This window comes from Hylobates moloch, unplaced genomic scaffold (genome assembly GCF_009828535.3).
Source record: "Hylobates moloch isolate HMO894 unplaced genomic scaffold, HMol_V3 SCAFFOLD_24, whole genome shotgun sequence".
Lineage (NCBI taxonomy): Eukaryota > Metazoa > Chordata > Mammalia > Primates > Hylobatidae > Hylobates > Hylobates moloch.
The window spans coordinates 11,165-32,230 of NW_026652299.1; the positions used below are offsets into that span (position 1 = coordinate 11,165).

The 21,066-nt window shown below is 42.2% G+C and overlaps 1 long non-coding RNA gene across 1 annotated transcript; it reads right to left on the minus strand.

Annotated features, from left to right (window-relative positions):
* Positions 1-138: 138 nt before the first annotated feature.
* On the minus strand, positions 139-11,421 carry LOC131382457 (uncharacterized). Its single transcript, XR_009211960.1, has 4 exons — positions 11,315-11,421; positions 6,218-6,413; positions 5,170-5,257; positions 139-283 (listed from the first exon to the last, which is right to left on the minus strand). It is a non-coding gene; the product is annotated as an uncharacterized LOC131382457 (long non-coding RNA).
* Positions 11,422-21,066: the final 9,645 nt, after the last annotated feature.

Consider the following 21,066-nt stretch of genomic DNA (forward strand, 5'->3'; position numbering starts at 1 on the left):
AAACATGTTTTAATCATCTTTACATTATGTAATAGTGTAATAAAAATAATAATTTATTAATAATAATATAAAATTATTTATATTATTATGTTACGACTTTTGTACAGAGCTTTACATCTAGACATTCTGAAGTTGGTGGTCTGTGAGTGGCATCGAGTGATGACTGACACACTCTGACCTGGGGTAGAACAACACGTGTCCCTGCAGTTTGCTGAATTTCGGGGCGTCACCAGAGTGTGTTTTCCTATCCTCCTGAGTTTTGCCCACTTAAACAATGGCGTTGCTGTAATAAAGAATTACACTATTTATCAAAATATTACTTTGGAGATTACTGGTTCACATAGTTCATTTTCAAGTTTTCTTAAACTATCAGGCCCATAGCTAATGCCAGTGACTCCAAGGATGAGAAGGTAAAAAGGCCTTTTTTTTTTGGCCAAGACCAAAAAACTCCACATTTCAAACTTCACTGTCTCATGCTAGTCCCTGGAAAATTGGAAGTGAACACACTCCCCTCCCAGCCCAATCACAGCTCATGAATAACCAAGATCTCCTGCAGGTGACTTTGCCTTGGCTTTGTGAGCCTGGAGTTGCCGGCTGGCACTGGGCAGCAGGCAGCAGAGCTGGTGCCATTTCTCCGTGCTTTCCCCACTCTGTGGGGGACACAGGCACTTTGAACAACCTGGGTCCTGGCCTGGCGCTGGCTGGGAAGCTATTTGATGTCAGGCTCAATGTGGACTTCTGAGTTGAAAGGAGAGTATGGGTCACCCAGCCCCGCGTACTCATTTTACCAAGAATGAAAATGGGGATCTATTTCAGACATGAGAGTACACATTGTAAGGCTGTGCAAGCTCTCTGCACTTGTATCCACTCAGCACACACTTACTGAGTGCCGAGTGTCTCCAGCACGAGAGGGGCTCTAGTTCCCAGGGTCCCACCCTCCACAGAGAACAGCAGCACCTCGAGGGACAGAGGTGCAAAGAGCAAGGTGGGGGCCCTTCTACTGGAGAGGTGGCTGGGGGGGGATCCTTAGAGGAAGTGACAGCTGAGCTCTTCTCTGAAGGGTGAAGCTGAATTACTTGAAGCTTCTGGTGAAGGGGTGTCTGGGGAAGTGGAGCCTGTGAGCCAAAAGCATAATGACTTGTCCAGAGAAGTGTAACAAGTTCCATATTTTTTATAAGCCAAATCTGCACAGGAGTCACCAAAGCAAAGAGCAGGATCCTGGAGCCAGGGCCTTGGATTCCACCCGCTGGCAATGTGAATGTCCACTGGGAATTTTGGGGGGCAAAACGTGAAAGTGTTTCCCCTTAGCTCCAATTCTCTGTCTCTGTCTCTTTCTGTCCTTCTCTCTCTCCATTAAGTTTTGTATCATCACAAAAAACACAGATGTCTCAGATGTGGGGATTAGCAGCCTGCCTCTTTCTGGAGACTTAAGGGGAGCACTTTGGCCTCTGTGAGCTTATTTACAACAATTCACGAATCTTGCAAAAAAAAAAAGAAAAGTCATGGTAGCAGAGGTTAGAAAATCTCCTAGTATTTCTTCTGATACTTTGAATTTATGATAAATATGTTTAATCTTCATCTTCTGAAAAGTCACCAGTTACACAGTGAGGACCATAAAGGGAGTCTGTTTCTGTGGTTTGTGGCTTCAACAGTCAGCAGTTTTGCAGCAATAGTATTGCATGTGGGTTTTAGGCTGATGATGCTCAACAGTGGACAATTCTCTTCACCTGCCTGGGCCCCACCGCCAGCCCTTCCATACAGTGCAGGGTCACAGCTGAGCTCTCCGAGACACCTCGCAGGATCTCGGCTTCTGAACTATCAAGTGTCTTCTAGGTGAAGGCTTGGTCTCATAGCCTTTGTGGCTCCCTCCAGGTAACACCTGGTTTTCTGACCTAACCCTGGTATGTGTGTGACACACGTGTGAATGTGCTCCCTGTGGCAGCGCTAAGGACTCAGTCACCACAGATGCCAAAAGGGAAATGCAGTGTGCTTTTTTCAAACATCTCCAGTCTTGTATTATTTTTACCCATCAGCGCATTTGAAAAAGGAAAAAAAAAGGCCTCCTGTTAGAATTAAATCCCCTCCGGAGATAATGAGTATTTTTTAAATCTTTCATGTTTTTTATAGTCACATTTGCTCCCAGTTCCTGCCAGGATCCACTAGAGGCAGAGACACCCATGTATACTTGTGTGGCACTTGCTGAGTCGTAATAAAAACAGATACCCTGCCCTCCCGGAGCAAAACTCCAGTGCCGGGGCCGGCGGCAGCAAGTAAGAAAACCTCGGTTTCTGTATCTGCATCAGCTACACGGTGCTTCACACAGGAGGCATCAGCCAGTTTTCTCAGTTAAAGAGACAGAAAAAAAATGTGTCCTCACTACTTTTTGAATTTACCAAGTTATCCAATGTTTTAACTTAATTGAATGAATAAACTCCCTATGCATCTGGACACATTCATGGAAAATTCACAAACATTTCAAACCAAAACAGAGTCTTTTGCCAAAAGAAAATTTCTTAGATATGTGAATTTCACTTTTTTCTATCTTTTAGTGATTTTAATGTAATGAAATTGAGAAATCTGTGCTTCTAAAAGACTTTTTAAAGAGCATGGTATTTTTCCATTTTGAAAAAAAATTGGCAAAATATCTTCTATTATAGACAGAAGTTAATTGGCTAAGGGTAATAAACAGAAGATTAAAAAACGACCTCTATCCCGATATTCTGTCAAGGGCTACAGTGAATTACACACCCTGGCATGGGTTTGCATGCCACGTGCTAGAAGCCAGCAGTCATGCAGGCCATGCTCTCCCACACTTAGAAAAGAAGCCCATGATTTGCAGATGACATGATTGTATATTTAGAAAACCCCATCGTCTCAGCCCAAATTCTCCTTAAGCTGATAAGCAACTTCAGCAAAGTCTCAGGATACAAAATTGATGTGCAAAAATCAGAAGCATTCTTATACACCAATAACAGACAAACAGAGAGCCAAATCATGAGTGAACTCCCATTCACAATTGCTTCAAAGAGAATAAAATACCTAGGAATCCAACTTACAAGGGATGTGAAGGACCTCTTCAAGGAGAACTACAAACCACTGCTCAAGAAAATAAAAGAGGATACAAACAAATGGAAGAACATGCCATGCTCATGGATAGGAAGAATCAATATTGTGAAAATGGCCATACTGCCCAAGGTAATTTATAGATTCAACACCATCCCCATCAAGCTACCAATGACTTTCTTCACAGAATTAGGGAAAAAACTACTTTAAAGTTCATATGGAACCAAAAAGGAACCCGCATTGCCAAGACAATCCTAAGCCAAACAAAGCTGGAGGCATCACACTACCTGACTTCAAACTATACTACAAGGCTACAGTAACCAAAACAGGATGGTACTGGTACCAAAACAGAGATATAAACCAATGGAACAGAACAGAGCCCTCAGAAATAATACCACACATCTACGACCATCTGATCTTTGACAAACCTGACAAAAACAAAAAATGGGGAAAGGATATACATATAAATGGTGCTGGGAAAACTGGCTAGCCATATGTAGAAAGCTGAAACTAGATCCCTTCCTTACCCCTTATACAAAAATTAATTCAAGATGGATAAAAGACTTAAATGTTAGACCTAAAACCATAAAAACCTTAGAAGAAAACCTAGGCAATACCATTCAGGACATAGGCATGGGCAAGGACTTCATCTCTAAAACACCAAAAGCAATGGCAACAAAAGCCAAAATAGACAAATGGGATCTAATTTAACTAAAGAGCTTCTGCACAGCAAAAGAAACTACCATCAGAGTGAACAGGCAACCTACAGAATGGGAGAAAATTTTTGCAATCTACTCACTTAACAGTGGGAGCTCAATAATGTGTGCACATTGACATAGAATGTGAAATGATAGACACTACACACTTGAAAGAATTGGTGGCATGAGGCAGGTGGATGATGAGAAATTACTTAATGGGTACAATGTACATTATTCAGGTGATACACTAAAATCCTAGACTTCACCAGTACATAGTTATCCATGAAAACAGTGTACTTACTATTGCTGACTTATTACCAAGATCTTTTAAACGCTACAAATTAAAAGCCAGATGAAGAGATGCACAGGGTGAGGTATGTGGAAGGGATGCACACCTCCCATTCCCTCTCCAGATATGATCCTCCCAGTATCTCCTGTGTTGGGAGAGCAACACAGATGCTCTCCCAACCCTGTCCTTTATTACACAGGCAGATTGGTTACATCAGTGGCCATAGGTGATCAACTCAACCTTCAGCACCTCTCCCCTTCACAGAGACGGGAGAGGGGAAGAAATTCAAATCCTGTAATGACAAGGTTGGTTCCCTTGGCAGCCAGCCCCACTGAGGCTGTCCAGGTACCCCCAGCCATCAATCATTTCATTAGCATACGAAAGACACATCACTTCGTACATTCCCAAGGCTTAGCGCTCTGTTTCAGGACACTGTGGCAGAGACCACACATTAACTCTTATTATGTTCCAATAACCCATAAAATGGAAGAAAAAAATCTACACATTAGATACTTCATTAGTGTCTGTTATCCAGAATGTATAAATAACTTTTACAACTCCACAACAAAGACAACCAAATCTAAAAATTGACGAAAGACTTTAATACACGCTTCACCAATAAACACATGAAAAGATGCTTAACATCATTATCATAATTAAAACCATGAAGAGATACCCCTTAACTCACACAAGAATAGTTATACTAAAAAATAACAACTGTTGACAAAGATGTGCAGAAACTTGAACTCTTAAACACTGCTTGTGACAATATGAAATGGTGCAGCCTATGTGTAAACTAATTGGGTGTGTCTTCATAAAGTTACAAATAGATTTACCATATGACTCAATGATTCCATTCCTCGGTATATACCCCAAAGACCTGAAAACAGGTGTTAAAACAAAAACCTATATACTCTTTAAATGCGTCAAGGTCATAAAAACGCAGGAAAGTCTGGGGAACAGTTCCAGGAAAAGAAAACTGGATCAGAATGAAAAAAAAAAAAAAAACACATTATACTCCCAAGTGTGTCAGGAGGTAAAAGTGAAGTGAGTTTGTGGACTGAATTATCATGAAGGAACAATGCTGATTTCCTGATCTAGGGGTTATGTGGTAGTTACCTGGGATAGTATCCATGCTTTCCGTACAATATACCGGAGTATTCTGTGGGACACTGCAAATCTGGTACAGCGATAACTGTTGGGGAATCTAAGGGAAGAAACAAGTTATACTTTATACTTCTACTGGAAGTTTCCTAGAAATATGACATTATTGGCAAGTAAATTACTTTTTAAAACAACCATATCAATACCATGCCAGGAAAGCAGACACATCATCAAAATCCATTACAGAGGCTATAGTTCAGCCAAAGCTGTGAAACCCTTAAAAAAGTCTCAATGTCAACAGACTTCACTTAGTAGATATTATTACATTTATTAGTATTAGAGGCTACTGTGTGGATATACTAGTGTTAGGGCACGGTATGGATATTTAGATAAGTGTTAGGGAATGGTGTGGATATTGTATTGGTGTTGGGGAATGGTGCAGATATTACATTAGTGTTAGGACATGGTGTAGATACTATTACATTAGTATTAGAAGTGATTGTGTGGATTAGATTAGTGTTAGAGCACGGTTTGGATATTATTACATTAGTATTAGAAGCGATGGTGTAGATTAGATCAGTGTTAGGGCATGGTGTGGATATTATTACATTGGTATTAGAAGCGATTGTGTGGATTAGATTAGTATTAGGGCATGGTGTGGATATTATTACATTAGTATTAGAAGCGATTGTGTGGATTAGATTAGTGTGAGACCATGGTTTAGATATTATTACATTAGTATTAGAAGTGATGGTGTGGATTAGATCAGTGTTGGGGCACGGTGTGGATATTATACTGGTGTTAGAGCACGGTGTGGATATCATAGTAATGTAGGGCACATTACTACATAGTAATGTAATAATGTGATTATTATATTAGAGCCCACGGTAAGAATATATATTAGCAGTCACTGTGTCTTGGACGTTGACAATGATATTAGGGTGTACTCCAAACAGTGAGATTTGGGGGTTTTATTTTTCTAGATGAATTTCTTCCTCTGCTGAGTACTCTAAAGACTCACTCCTCGGCACTCAGGGCCGTGGACAGGAAGCTTTTTACTCACCAATGAAGAACACCAAGTTAACACGACCCTCGTGCTGCCCTGAGGAAGGTGAAGCTCCTCGCTGCTTCTGGCACCTCAGCGGGAAGTTGGTTGGGGCGGGATCGCGCGCCCTCTGGTGGCGCCATGGTTCAGCACAGACGGTCTTGCTCACAGTTTCTCGGCAGATGTGCGCCCCCTCCTGGCTGTCCTGAAATACCTATAAAATTCAATATTCAGTTTATTCAGTGTCATAATTTTGGAAATTCAAACCGAAATAAAGGCCACTATATCCATATCCTTCCCATAAATGGTGATGGAAGAATTATTTGGAAGCCATATAGAATAAAATGAGTGCATACACAAATTAAAACACAAAAACCTAAAACTTAAAGTATAATAATAAAAAAATTTTTTTTAAAACCTACTCAAAATAGTCCAGAGACTATAATTTCAAATGCAAAACTATAAATAATCTAAAGGAAAACCTAAGTGACACTGGATTTGGTGTTGAGTTTTAACACATAGCATCAAATGCCAATTCGTGAAAATACTGAGAACACAGACTTTATAAAACTAAATTTTCTACTGTGAAAAACCCTATTCAGAGAACAAAAACACAAGACACACTTTGAGAAGATATTTACAAAATACAAACGTGATTTTAAAAACTGTACTGAAAATACACAAAGAACTCTTCAAAGGAACACTAAGAAAACTAAAAACCCAATAAAACTGGGTAAATATATGAACAGACACCCAGCAAAAGAAAATGTATAGATAGCAGGCCAGGTGTGGTGGCTCGTGCCTGTAATCCCAGCACTTTGGGAGGCTGAGGCGGGTGAGTCACCTGAGGTCAGGAATTCGAGATCAGCCTGGCCAACATAGTGATACCCCCTCTCTACTAAAAATACAAAAAATTAGCCAGGCGTGGTGGTGGGTGCCTGTAATCCCAGCTACTTGGGAGGCTGATGCAGGAGAATGGCTTGAACATGGGGGGTGGAGGTTGCAGTGAGCCAAAATCCCGCCACTGCACTCCAGCCTGAGTGACAGAACGAGACTCCATCTCCATAAAAAAAAAAAAAAGAAAAGAAAAAAGAAAAAAAACAAAATATACAGATAGCACATAATCACACAAAAGGATGCTCAATATATCTCGCACATAATCACACAAAAGGATGCTCAATATATCTCATTAGGAGACTCCAAATTAAAATAATGCTGAGATATCACTGCACACCTAGTAGAACTGTGGGACTCTTAAAAAAAGCTCAACAATAACAACTGGAGATTGAAGAACAATAGGTACGGCCATTCATTGCTGGCAGAATGCATGAATGGGTACAGCCACTTTGGGAGATAGTTGGCAGTTTTTCCCAAAGATAAACAAGTCTTACCTTACAATCCAACAAATGCACCCCTAAATTGTATATGTTTAGACAGCTGCTTTGAAAAATTATGTTCAAACAAAAACTAGCATGTAATTATATACAAGCCACTCTACTCATAATGGCCAAAACTTAAAGTAATCAGAACGTTCTACAATAGCTGAATGCATAATCAATTTGAAGCACAACCATGCAATGGAATACCATTCAGCAACTGAAAGGAATGAACTGTCAATCCATGAAAAGAAATGAACGAATCTTGGATGTATGTTGCTAAGTAAAGGGTGGCAGTATGAAGATGCTTTACATTATATGACTCCATTCATATGACATTCTGGAAAAAGCACAACCAAAGACATGATCGTCAGATCAGTGACTCTCTGGGGTGGGTATTTGAAGTATTCCGTATGGTACTCCAGTAGTGGATATCTGACACTATGCATTTGATAAAACCCGTAGAATTTTAATGCACAAAGAACAAATCACAATCTACACAAATTAAATTATTTAGGATGTGGAAGTATCTAAGGACAAAATACAGACTGCAACCAAGAATCTAACTGTATTACCAATGTATGTTGCAAGTGGTGGGCCAAAGGTGCTGAGCTGGAAATGAGTAGAATCCATAGACTAAAAACAAAATGTACTATACAGAAACAGTGGACTCTATTTTATAAACTTATTTCCCATAGAGATAATAGTTAATTTTGAAACCACTATATCTGTAAAAATAAAAATAACCATGATTTTCCTCTATACTATCAACACTTCACCTTTAACAGCAAATTGTGGGGTGTGGGGGGTGTTTCCCACACCAACCAATTTTCCAACTCTCTGGAAAACAATTGGGTGTCCTATAATTCAACTACGACACTGATTACCTGGGTTAGTATAGACCCTACAGGTTAAGGGCTTAGTAACACCAGACTGCCCCAACCTCAGATGCCAAAGACAAGTAGTGAATCCCCAGTTTACCCAAACTTCTATATGACTTGGCTAGAAACTAGGCATTCCGACACCCCCTCTTCAGGTTTGATAATTTGCTATGATGGCCTATTGGAACTAGGAAATACTTATTTATGTTTACTAGTTATTATGGTCTCAATGTGTATACACCCCCCACCCCAAATTCCTATTTTGAAATGTAATCCCCAAAGCGATGGTATTCAGAGGTAATTGAGAGGTGATCAGATCATGAGAGTGCTGTCCTCATGAATGAAACCAGTGCCCTTATAAAAGTGTCTAGGAGCCCGTTTCCCCATTCTGCCATGTCAGGACATGCTAGAAGGCACTATCTATGACAGTTGAGCCCTCACTAGACATCAAGTCTGTCAGCCTTGATCTGGAACTTTCCAGATTCCATATTTTAGGAATTTTTATGGAAGCTTCATCATGTAGACATGATGGATTATTAACTCAATCTCCAGTCCCTTCACACCCTCAAAGGACTGCATGTTAAGCTAAAAGTTACAAGCTTCTTATCACGGCTTGGTCTTTCTGGGGACCATGCCCATCCTGAAACCATCCAGGAACCCACAGAGTGTCCTTATTAGAACGGAAGCCATTCCTATTATCCAGGAGATTCCAAGGGATTTACGAACTCTGTGTCAGGAACCAGGGCCAAAGACCAAATATTAGAACACAAGATGCTCCTAGCACCCCTTTTGTTCAGGAAATTATAATAGTTTTAGGAGCTCTGTACCAAGAACTGCAGACAGAGACCAAACATATATTTCTTATTAAGTCCCTACCTGGAATCTTGATCAAGAATTAATTCCTTGTTCCCAATGGTACAAGGGATGAAATAAATGGCAGATAGTAGGGGCCAGGTTCCTCACTCTTAGAGTGAGAAGTTACAGATAAGAAATGGGGAAGCCTAGAAAGATCTCTGTGACAATGAGTCACTATACATATATATGTATAAACTCACATTTAGCTTAATATATACACAGATGGTCCCACATAGAAACCTTTATAATTAAGTGGGTACATATAAGTTAGAAGACACACATATATTTCTTTGCACTGTCAGCTGTGAGGGTCATGATGCAATGAGCACATTTAGTGGCCAGATGTAAGTTTTTCATACCATTCTCTAACAAAGGAAATCAGGGGTCTTTGAAGAAATGGCTGAAACTAGGACTGGGACAGAAAATATACGAGCCAGGGTACTTTTGAAGTAACAGAAGGAAATTATAAAAAAAAAATACATGAAATTATGTCAAAGGAGCCAGTGGAAAGAGCTCCCAATGGCCACAGGTATAAACAGACAGCAACAAAATACTGTAGAATTAGATAACAACCAAAACATTAAAGTGACTATCTGAGTATCCATACTGCTATAAATAAATGATTAGATATGCAAATGGGCTGAATAGAAATCTCTTATACAGAAGAATTCCAAATACCTGATATAGACACTCAGCCATCAAGGAGGTGGGGCTAACTTCCCACTCCTTAAGTATGGGCTCTGCATGATGACTTCCTCCAAAAGCATACATAGAATATAGACATGGGAAAAAAAGTAACTTCACAGTGAAAAACCTGAGAACACTGCCTCAGCCAGGTGATAAAAGTTAACATTAATGGTGATAACACATCCTGAGAGCATGAAGTGACTAGAATAGCACTTGCAAACCAAAAATACAATTCAAAGGTCCTTCCCACAACCATCTCTCCACCAGGGGACACCAACGTTAACCTGGAAGACTGGTTCAGGCTATGAAGGGAAAGAGGTGGTCACATATGCCTCATTATGCCCTCCTCCCTTTTGGAATTCAGGAAAAGCCAATCAGCATTTAACATCAACACGATCTTAAATCTGATAAGAAACATTTACAATCTATTCTCTCTGAAGCCCACTACCTGGAAGCTTCATCTCCATGATAAAACCCTGGTCTCCATACCCCTTATCATAACCCAGACACACCTTTCTATTGATAATAACTCTTTCAACAAACTGCCAATCAGAAAAATTTTAAATGTACCTACAACCTGGAAGCCCTATCCCACCCTAATCCATTGGGTTGTCCCACCTTTCTGGACCGAACCAATATATATCTTAAATACACTCGATTGATGTCTCCTATCTCCCTAAAATGTATAGAACCAACCTGCACCCCAACCACCTTGGGCACATGTTCTCAGGGTCTCCTGAGGGCTGTGTCATGGGCCATGGTCACTCATATCTGGCTCAGAATACATCTCTTCAAATATTTTACAGACTTTTGACTCTTTTTGCGGACACACTACACATCTGATCTGCTTCCCCCAAACCACTAAACCCAGTCTGATTATGAGAAAAACCCCAAGTAAACCACAATGGAGAACATTCTACACAAACCTGACCAATCCTCCTAACACTGTTCCACGTCCTCAGAAGTAAAGTCTGAGAGACTGTCACAGCCAAGAAGAGCCTCAAATGATGACTAAATGTCGTATGGGATCCTAGATAGGATCCTGGGAGAGAAAAAGGAAGAACTAAGGGAAACCAAGTAAGATGTGAGCTTATTTAATAATATAGTAACATCCAGTCATTAACTATGACAACAAATGATATAAGATGTTGGTCAGGAGTGGTGGCTCATGCTTGTAATCCCAGCACTTTGGGAGGCTAAGGCAGGCAGATCACCTGAGATCAGGAGTTCAAGACCAGCCTGGCCAACATGGTGAAACCTCATCTCTACTAAAAATACAAAACTTAGACGGGCGTGATGGCAGGCGTCTGTAATACCAGCTACTCAGGAGGCTGAGGCAGGAGAATTGCTGGAACCTGGGAGGCGGAGGTTGCCGTGAGCCGAGATCGCACCACTGCACTCCAGCCTGGGTGAGACTCTGTCTGAGAAAAAAAAAAAAAGATGTTAAACATATCTGACACGTATTGATAGTTAAAAACAGGGGAAACTAGGTTGCATCTACATGGCAAATCTGCATTTTCTTCCCAATTTCTGTGTGAATCTATAACTAATTTAAAATAAAACCTTTATTTAAAAATTGTAATTTTTTCAGATTTCTGCTAAATTATTTGTACTAAAAATTAGTAGTAATTGACACTAACTACTGCTACTTTTAAAAATAAGAGCATTCAAGACACTGCAAAGTAAATTATGCAGACTAATACATAATTTCAAAGAAATGCCCCTTTCACATGTTTTATGTTAAGATAACACATACGTGTAAACATATTCATATCATTTTTCTTATGGTGTAGTTCACTCTCTAAGAAAGCTGGTCATCTTAGAACCAGGGAAAAAATTCACATTTTGGAGACTATTTCAATTTACGGCTGGACGTTTTCAAAGTATGACTTCGTGAAAAAAAAAAAAAAGTTCAAATTGATTCATTGTGACTGGATCACTTATTCTAATGAATGTTTGTCTTTGTTTCCCAGCATTCCTTTCAGCTACGATACAACAGAAGCAAATATTTGCCACTGGAAAAAATATTCAAAGACACTGTTAGGTTAATCTACAGCTGACGACAGTCAGTCTAGTCTACATAGCAAGCAGCTTCAAGATATGATTACTTAGCTAAGCGGGGAAATGGGATGTGACTGCTGCCTCATTCCCACGCCTCTCTGGACCTGATAATTTAGAGGAAGCTCACATTCGCAAGATAAAAAGTTTCTTTTCTTTCTCAGTATTAAATATGCTGTCACAATAGAAGAAAGCTTGACTGACTTCTTAAATGATGTGTTGAGACCGGAAACCTAAAATGATAGTTACCGAAAATAGTGCTAATGCCCTAAGTTTTAGTCACACCCTCACCTAGGTAAGAACCTAACCAAAAGGCGAGAACTGTTGAACAAATTACGGGAGGTCACTGTTTTGGTCAGAACTCCTGCATTAGGCCACACTGGGCAGGCCAAACCAGAATGGAGACACTCATACTGAATGACACACAACGAAGCTGAAACTTTAAGGAAGTAGATAGATCCCAAAAGAGCTCCCTTTTTCCCTGAAGAGATTCCAATATACCTGAGTCAGCATAAAGAAGTCCCCTCTGCTTTAATTCTTATCGAAACAAGTAACTTGAAGTAATCTGATATTAACAAATCAGTTGTTATTTTCTATTGCTCTGTTTCCGCCTTAAACAACACAGTGTTCTGCTATTGCCCAGAGGGCACTAAGACCAAATAAAACTTGTAAATGCCACACTGAAAGCAAATAAGTCCTAATAACTCAATTTACAATAATAACGAACAGTGACACCAATGCCCAAAGTTTTGATCAATATCTCAAAATTGAGAGGCTGGCCAAAAGGGAGGAATTCTTACATCAAACTACATTTGGGCTTTAGAAGCATCCCAAAGAGTCCTTGTAAAGAATCGCGGCCGGGTGCCGTGGCTCACGCCTGTAATCCTGGCACTTTGGGAGGCCAAGACGGGTGGATCACGAGGTCAGGAAATAGAGACCATCCAGGCTTACAAGGTGAAACCCAGTCTCTACTAAAAAAAAAATACAAAACAATTAGCTGGACGTGGTGGCAGCAGCCTGTAGTCCCAGCTACTCGGGAGGCCGGGGCAGGAGAATGGCGTGAACCCGGGAGGCGGAGATTGCAGTGAGCTGAAATCGCTCCACTGCACTCCAGCCTGGGCCACAGAGCGAGACTCCGCCTCAAAAAAAAAAAAAAAAGAAGAAGAAGAATCGCAACCTACTTTAGTATACAAACAAACTGAAAATCTGACTTGGGAATGTATCATTGTAACAAATAGCGGAGGTTCAGCCAATCACATCAGCCGAGTGTCAGCCAATGGCAGGCAGCCAGCTGTTCAAAACAAGTTCCAAGAAGGCAAATCTAGGCTATAACCAGGTCTGTAACCAATCCAGCCATCTCCATACCTCACTTGTTTTCTGTATGTCACTTTTTTTCTCTGGCTATAAATATAACACATGTTGTGTGGCAGATCATTCTGAACCATTTTTGGTCTGGATTGCTGCCTGATTCTAGAACCACAAAAAAAGCCAATTAAGATCTGCAAACCCACATTTGTTGTAATTTTGTATTTTAACAGTTGTGCCCTGCAAAAGACATTAAGCTGAAATTAATTAAAAATAATTTACGGTCATGATTAGGTCATAAAAAATTGTCAAACATAACAATTCTTCAAAAAAAGCTAAAAAGTATATTTTTAAAATATTGTTGATGGAAAAATGAGTGCAAAAGTAGATAGGAAAACTATGTACCAAACTAAAAACAGAGGAGAAATTAAAAGTCTAATAATTGCATCAAACTGGAAACCTAGAAAAAATGGGTGATTTCCTAGTAAAAATACACATTAACAAAATGGGCACTGAAATAAGGCAACTATGAATAGACCAATTAGCATAGAAAAGCTCGGAAAGGTCCTTAAAGATCTCCCAGTGGAAAAAGGCCCCAGGACCATCTGGGTCCATAGCTTAGTGTAAGCTGACTTAACTAAATGTGAGTTTACACTCGTGCATTGCATACATTTGATAGTGGTCCCATGAGATAAAAATGGAGCTGAAAAATTCCTTCCTAGCAATCTTGTCATAAGCTCATGGCTCAATGCATTACCTTTTATGTGTTTTGATACCATGAAAGGAAAATAAATCTCAGGACCCCCAAATCACCAAGCCAAGGGAAAAGTCAAGCTGGGAGCTATGTCAGGCAAACTTGCCCTCATTCTATTCCTAAGTAAGATAGCTACAAAGATAAAAAGCTACATACCTCACTCACAATTTGCCCACAAAGAATTTCCTTTTGGACAAAGGACAGACAGAACTCAAAGTCATCCCTCACCTGAGACCAATGCATATCTGATTGCTTCCTCTGCCCTATTGTTTATGTAAAAATGCAGATTCATTGAGCTGGACTAAATTGTGTATTCAGTGGAAGGCTGATCAAGGATTCAAAAGAATGCAACCTTTTGTCTCTAACCTACTTCTGACCTGGAAGCACCCCCACTTCCTGCTTCCAGTTGTCCCGCCTTACTGAACCAAATGACTGTACATCTTACAAGTCTCATGTATCCCTAAAATGTATAAAAGCAAGCTCTACCCTGGCCACCTTGGGCACATGTCGTCAGGACCTCCTGAGGCTGTGTCATGGGCGTGTCCTTAATCTTGGCAAAATAAGCTTTCTAAATTGACTGAGACCTGTCTCAGATATTCTGGGATCACAATCTACAATCACCACGGTGTTATGGTTGACTACAGCATTCAGTACAGAGACATGTTGTACAGGTTTGTGGCCTGGGAGCAATAGGCTATACTATGTAACTTAGGTGTGGAGTGGGCTAGCTACACCATCTAGGTTTTATAAGAACACTCTACAGTGTTCGCACAAAGATGAAATCACCTAAGGACAGATTTCTCAGAAAGTATAACATCGTTACAAGATGCTTGTGTGTATTTTAAATGGTCAAAGCCTAGGAGAAAAAAAAGAAACAACTCTTGTTATGGGTTAATAACAAAGCTTAATAGAGTTAACATATTTCATCTAATCTAAGATGCCAATGATTAGAAGACATTATTTTATGCACCATCACAAATAGGCTGCCAATTAAACCAACTTTCTGAATAACACACAAATGTGAATTTACTTCTATTAATGCCAGGAAAGTAAAATGAAAAATAAATTATGGTTTTGACGTGTTAAAGCAAATAAGGCGGGGGTTAGCCTGAGGCCTTCCCTAAGCAAACAGAAACCGAACTTGGAGGCATTTAAACTGACTTAAAAAAATTAACAAACCAACCACAGTCCACGCCAAAAAGCCTAGCAGCCGGTTGCTGGGGCTTCCTGCGTGATTCATGAACCATTCCTTTGCTGAAATAAACTCCGCTTAAATTTATTTTGCCTAAAATCCTTTTAACAGACAAAGTCCAGTATTTGCACTTACAATACGGTTGTAAAAACTCATATCTACATCTGCTCTTCGATATGTTTCGAGTACTTTAATACTGTAAGAAAAACGAGCCACTGGAACGCAAATAAAAGCAAGTCGTGGGGTGCGCGTCTCCCTGGGGCTCCCCGTGTTGCCCTCAGGGTTCCTCCCTTCTCTGTCCCGGATCCACCCCAAACAAACCCAAACTGGTCAAAAACTAAAAATTGAAACAACTCAGGTATGCTGTAACGATGAATAACAAAGCCACTTCATGAAGGGCCACTTTGTAAAATAAAATAAATACAATTTGAGAAAGTGCAGCGCAAGGCAGCGCGGCCTCCTCAGCGCTGAGCCGGGACAGAAAGCTTTTTCCTCACCTTTCCTCAGGCAGCCTCGGGGGCCATGAAGCCACAGCTTCCCCAGTCGTTCCTGAGGAGCTGAGGAGAAGGAGGCTGGGTCGTCCCCGGCCACGGCCCCAGGTGTTCCTATAGAGACAGTGGCGTCTCCCGAGTGGGTCCTGAGGAGGAGGAGGCTGGGTCCTCTCAGGTGTCCCTGTAGGGATGGCGGCGCCTCCTGGGTAGGTCCTGAGGAAGCGGCTCGGCTCCGCCCCCTGGAGGCGCGCAGGGCATCTGTGCCGGAACCCGGGCGCCTCTTGAGGTTCTGTGAGGCGGCGTCGCGCCCCCTGACGGCCGTCGCGGGCGGTGCAGGATGCTCAGGTGCTCGCGGTCGAGCTGTGGCCTCGCCCCTGCGGTGAGTCTCCGAAGTCCGCTGTTCTGACAATTACACGCCATGACTTTTGAAAAACCAGCTGAGGCCGGGCGCGGTGGCTCACGCCTGTCATCCCAGCACTTTGGGAGGCTGAGGCGGGCGGATCGCGAGGTCAGGAGCTCGAGACCATCCTGGCTAACACGGTGAAACCCCGTCTCCCAAAAAAAAAAAAAAAAATACAAAAAAAATTAGCCGGGCGTGGTGGCAGGCGCCTATAGTTCCAGCTACTCGGGAGGCTGAGGCAGGAGAATCGCTTGAACCCGGGAGGGGGAGGTTGCAGTGAGCCAAGATCGCGCCACTGCACTCCAGTCTGGGTGACAGAGCGAGACTCCATCTCAAGAAAAAAAAAAGCAAAGGAAGAAAGAAAATCAAGCTAAAAGGGAGATAAGAAGCAAAGTAGATGGCCAACTGACAAAAGTCAATTGACGTCCTATGTATCAGAAATTATGAAAAAATTGGAAAACTGGAGTGTGGCATTTTAGAAAAACAATACCATTTACAATGGCACCCCTCACAACTGAAGTTCTTAAGTACAAATCTTTAAAATAAACGTACAAATATGCATTCATGAAACTTAGAAACATCGTTGAATGAAATCAAACAAAACGTAAATAAATGCACAGATGTTCCTTATTCAGGATTTGTAGAGTCAATATTGTGAGGATGAAAATTCTTTCAAATTTGATTTATACGTTCAGTGAAGTCCCAATCAAATTCTCAGAAAACTGTTTTGGTTTTGTTTGTTTGTCTGTTTTAGAGGCAGGGTCTTGCCCTGTCACCCAGGCTGCATTACAGTGCTACAATCACAGCTCACTACAGCTTGGAACTTCTGGACTCAAGCAATCTTCCTGCCTCAGCCTCCTAAAAAGCTAGGACTACAGGCACATGCTACCATTCCCTGCTAATTTTTAAAAAATATTTTTAGACAAGGGAGTCTTATTATTTTGCCCAGGCTGGTTTTGAACTCCTGGCCCCAAGTGATCCTCCTGCTTTGGCCTCCCAAAGCACTGAGATTACAGGCATGAACCATTGCCCCCAGCCTTGTTTTTAAACCTAGAATAGGCAACATTGAAGACGTACAAAGAACTCACACATCTGGATCCCAACACATCAAAGAGCTAATGCAATGAAGACAATGTGATGCTGGTGAAGGAACAGACTAACAGATAAATGAAAATTGGCCCAAAATAGACCCAAGTAAATACAGTAAATTGATTTTGGCAAAGGAACAACGGGCATTCAATGGAGAACAAAATGTGTGTTTCACCATGAGTGATGGAACAATGGGAACCATATGAGGAAAAATGGACCAAATAGAAACCCTATAACTTATACAAAAATTTGTTCAAAGTAGTTCATAGGCTTACTTTAAAATGCAAACCTGTAAAAATTTTAGAAGAAAATGAACATGACCTTCTATTTCATGATGAGTTTTTAGTTACAACCACAGAAGCCAGTTGATGAAAGAAAAAACATGGATAATGTAAACTTCATTAAAAATAAAAATGTGTACTCTGACAACCTCCAGGGTGCTGAGAGCAGACCAGGGTGGGGCAGAGGCACTGCAGAATTTCCTTCCTAAATCAGGTGCATTTTAAGATGTGAAAGTGTTGCTGTCTTTAATTGTTCTGGATGTTGTGTTATTTTTTATTTTTAAGTTATTGCCACATCATACATGAAGGATTGTCCCTGAGGAATAACATAGAGATCTGCCATCCAGTTCCCCAAATCCTGGAATGACGACCCTGAAGGCTCTGACCACAAGCGGCACAGACACGCCTTTAGGACGGTCTTACTCTAGGCCTCGGCCACGCATTCGAAGCGCTGGCTGCGCTGAAGAGAGGTGGAGGCTTTTGACCACGCTGATGCTGAAGGCCTCGGTGACACAGCCTCCCATCTGCTGAGTGCCTGGCCCTGGCAGGGCACACTCCTATGGACTTCCCAGGTGCTAACACACTTAATTCTCATGGAACCTCTATTAGGTCACACCCCTGTTGTCCACCTCATGAAGGTGAGCTCACTGAGGGACAGAGAGGTTAAGTGATGTGCCCAGGGTCACTCAGAGGGCAAACAGAGGTCTCAGGTACGGACTGCATGCTCTTCGGGGTCTGAGCACTCAGGCCCTATGATGCCAGTGTGCACACTGCAGGCTGGCCCTGCCGTGAGCCTGCTCCCGTGAGAATTATGCAAGTGTACACACTGCAGGCTGGCCCTGCCGTGAGCCCGCTCCCGTGAGAATTATGCAAGTGTGCACACTGCAGCCTGGCCCTGTTCTGAAAAAGAACCATCACTGCAGCACAACCAGGGGGTCGGGCCCCCCTCTGTTCCTACACAGCCCCTGCACTTCCTCTGTCCAGTGTATTCTCCCTGAGGCCTAAGTCCATGAAAACAATGAACTCAGCACATGGTCACCACTAGGTAAGCTTTGTAGGGCATTTGAATGCTTAATTCAGTGAATGAATTAATAATGCAGTACTCAAGAAATAATGATGATGATGATGATGATGGTAACAGCTTTGAATTACTCTGAGCCAGGCACCAGGCATAGAACTTTCTATGGATTGTCTCAGTAGATTCTTACAAAGGATCAAATGCAGTAGGTACTATTTTTATCCACACTTTAGAAATGAGGAAACTGAGGTGCAGGTAAGTTGGGTAACTCCTTTAAATGAATGAACTAACACAAAGCTGGCCTCTTCCTTCAGAGAAAACATCAAAGCAGCCTCTCTTGGCTGTGACTAGACCATGGCCAGAGTCCTCAGTTTCCCACCTTGGGCATTATCGGAGTAGGGGCAGGGCAGCTGGACAACAGGGTGGGCCTCTCAGGTAATAGCACAGCCTCTGACCGCCTGGTCCCTGCTCTGAGCTTCCTGGGAGGCTGCTGGGGGAGGTGACTGGTCCAGGATGTGCATGACTTTTTAGTCTGTGAAGGGCCCTGCAGGAACAGGAACCACACACCCCACTTTGCACCAGCACCTGCCTTGCATTTGGCATCCAGCCCTCCTCTGGTTTAGCTGGACTTTGTGGGAGGAGGAGGTGGGGTAGTGGGAGGTGAGGGGTTGTCCCAGCACCATGGATATCTGTCTGTATCAGTGCCGTGAGCCAGGGTGCTCTGCTCTGCACGCTGTTTCCTCATGGAATACGTCTGGATTTGGATGTTGTTAGTTCTCCATCCCAGCTTCCATGGCCAGCAGCCCATCTGGTTGCTCTGACAATGCCATGGATTGGAGGCCACTATTCTGGTTGATCCCAATTTGGCAGCATCAGGAGAGTGTGTCATGAGCCATGGGAGGGTGGTTTACAGGTTTTACAGGTTGGCCTCACCCACCAGCAGATTCACTGGGGTTTTGACTTGCTGCTATATAAGTCATGTTCATTTTCTGAAAAACTTACTTTTGAGGGGCTGCCTTCTCTGCCAACTCAGACTTTCAAAAATGTCTAACTTGATTTGATGTCAAGTGATGTAATATGATCACACATAATTTGATCTTATTAACTTTGATGAGGCTCAATTAGCAAACATCAGGCACCATTTCCAAAATGCACAAACGTTACCAATGGGGAGACACCATGAGGTCAGACAGGACTGCACTAGGAGGCTTTGTCTCTCTAGTTTCCTCTCCTTGCAAACTATGAAGACCTGGTGTGCAGTCTACAGGGACTACTGATGTCCTTGTCCTAGGGAGGTGAGAAAGGCATCAGGTTGAGTTATGGCCGGCAAGCACACAGCAGACAGACCTGGGCAAGTCCCTCTTCTCATTGGGCCTTGGCATGCACATCTGCAAGATCAGGAAGGAGACTAGATGATGTCTGAGTCCCCCCACCCACCCTCTGTGCCAGCACAGAACTGTGTTCTGCTGCATCTAACTCAGGCCATATTCCCAAGACAACCCCTTCTAAATTTTGTGCTGTGCACTTAATTCCCAGATAAGTGAATACATCCATCCAACTTGTATGTTCACAGAAGTGAAAGGATTAAGGAATCCCTTGTGTCTAAGGTCAGGTTCATGGCAGATGCCAGGAGAATTCACAGCCATGGGCTCATCTGGGGCACTTTCCCACTGACCACTTGGACTTGAGCATTTGCTTTCTCCTTAGTAAACAAATTAAAGTGTAGTATTAAGATAATTCATCATGGAATAAAATGCAGATTTCATCTTTTTAAGCTAAGATGAATGAGGCTTCTAAAAAAAATCAAACTTGAGTAGGAAGCTGGACCCTGACATTTAGAAATAGTCTGGTGGCAAGTTTTGAGAAGCATGAGATAGAAGTGACTTGCCATCCAGGTGGCAATCACACCTTTACTTTCTAATCGGAGAGAGTTGCGGCTAGAGGTTACCACGGAAAATTGACCAAGGGAGCAAAGGGGAGGTCTGGGGCTCCCAAGCCTTTGGGGACCCTCAAACTTGGAGAGTCCTACCCTGGACTCCTGTTCTCTGCATGTCCAGTATACTTCAGCTCACTGCCCATTCCAGGACACCCCAGGACCAGGTGCTCCCACTGTCTTGACACAAGTTTCTCTATACAAAAGCCCTGCTTTGAGATGTTGTCAGTGGTCCCACCAGGGAGCCCAGCCTCACACCCAGGAAGGGCTTCCCAGCCCAAGATTCTGTTTCTGTTGGCGGTAACATAGGGTCTCCCCATTCATTCTACAAACGAAGAAGCTGAAATTGGGGTTGAGTGGCTGGCCAGTATTAAGAGACCTAGCAGTGGGCTCTGGGGTCCCATGACTAGTTCAGCAACTTTGGAAGACATCTCAACTCTCACAATCGGGGCACGTGAGCCCTTCCTTGGTGATTCCGTTTTTCTGGTTTGAAAATCCTCACAGCCTCCTTCAAACCTCCTGGCACCGGGGGCGGGAGGCAAGTGTC